General features: G+C 47.9%; 2 protein-coding genes across 2 annotated transcripts in view; both read right to left on the bottom strand.

Moving 5' to 3' along the window:
- LOC105553115 (chromosome unknown open reading frame, human C6orf136) overlaps nt 1-1,421 on the bottom strand; it is a 7,032-nt gene that overhangs the window by 3,026 nt on the left and 2,585 nt on the right. The gene's annotated exons all lie outside the window — the stretch shown is intronic.
- ATAT1 (alpha tubulin acetyltransferase 1) overlaps nt 540-1,421 on the bottom strand; it is a 29,775-nt gene continuing 28,893 nt past the window's right edge. The window contains exon 12 of the transcript XR_001008100.1: nt 540-1,358. The gene's annotated coding sequence lies outside the window, so the exon portion shown is untranslated. The remainder of the gene's footprint in view (nt 1,359-1,421) is intronic.

Raw genomic sequence — 1,421 nt, 5'->3', positions numbered from 1 at the left:
AAAAAAAAAAAAAAAAGATTCCTTAGACCAGAGGGAAATAGGAAGTGACAAGCTGAATTTTGAATTTAGGAGGAAAAGGAAGGGGGCCTCTGTAAATAGGGTGACAGATTGTGTTACACTCTCAGTGGAGGTAAGGGTTTGTCTTGAGAGAGATCCAGCGGTTTAGTGGAGCAGTAATCAGAGAGGGAAGAGGAATACAGTAGGCAGGAGGTAATTAGTGGATCCAGAGATGTTGACATCTCGGCAAAGCCTGGCCCAGAGTAAAGGGTAGAAGTCACTGGGGAGAGCTGGAGGTTCCTGGAGGGAATGAGGGAGCAGATACAGAAGCCCACACACAGGGATCCAGCACCTACATGAAAGGAGACACAGAATCTGCAGGAGGACTAACAGTGCAGATGGGGATAGGCAGACACCAGACCCGGGAGCTCTGAGGCTCCTGAGTAAAAGATGTGCAGATCTAGAAATGAGAGGGACGGAGGTCCTGAGGTCCCAGGAAAATAAGGGGTGACGCACAAATGAGGCTGACAACTTTTTTTTTGGTGATTCTTTTTTTCATTGAAAATGTCAATTTAGAAAACACAAAAGAATTCACACTTTATTCAGACAACACTGAGAGGGAGAAGAAAAGGGAAGAGTGAGTAGGGGAGAAGGGGAGATCCGGCTCCCAAGGATTTCAGGAAACACAGTGGGGTACCTGATCTAGCACACATTCAGAGGGTAGGGAGGGGAAGGGATCTAGCTATACTCTGGGCATGGAGCAGGGAAGGTCATCCTTGCTATGGAGAAAAGGAGAGAGGAAGGACAGAGGAAGAGTGGTCCCCCATCTCATCTCGACAATCTCACAAGACAGGAGTATATCGGCATCTAGCTACCAGGGAGGGATGGATGCAAGAGGGGATTCCAGGATCTAACAGATCCTTGAGACTCTGGATCTACTCTCAAGAAACAACTTCCCTCAGAGAATCTGGATCTGGGGGAAATGGTGGTGTCAGCCAGTCTCCTTTAGAGACCCCAAAGCAACACCAGTTTGGGGTTCCCTGACACCTACACAAAGTGTGGAAATGAAGAGTTTGGCAATGTTGAGTAGATCCCTTTGGGAAGCTGGTAAGTCCCTGTTCTACCTAACTAGACTGCTCTGAAGCAGAGCTTGCTCACTGGTGGTCATTCGCAGGCTCAAAGGGCAAGTGTGGCAGGCAGCACAAAGCAGTATTAGAGCCACCCGTAGACACTAGAGGGAATATGGGGTTTATCCCATGGATGAAATTCCTTAAAAAGTTTCCCTGACACAGGACGCCCTTAGACCTTCTATGGTGTTCTGAAGTTTGACAGCAAGCAAGAGTGTGCTTCTCTAGATAAATGTATGAGCCATCCAACCAAGAGGTCTGGCAACAGATCAGGCTGTCTGTGGGGAAAGTATTCAG

This window comes from Mandrillus leucophaeus, unplaced genomic scaffold, assembly GCF_000951045.1.
Source record: "Mandrillus leucophaeus isolate KB7577 unplaced genomic scaffold, Mleu.le_1.0 Scaffold581, whole genome shotgun sequence".
NCBI lineage: Eukaryota > Metazoa > Chordata > Mammalia > Primates > Cercopithecidae > Mandrillus > Mandrillus leucophaeus.
Note: the sequence above shows the minus strand (reverse complement) of the source record. Positions and strands in the feature narration are given on the sequence as shown.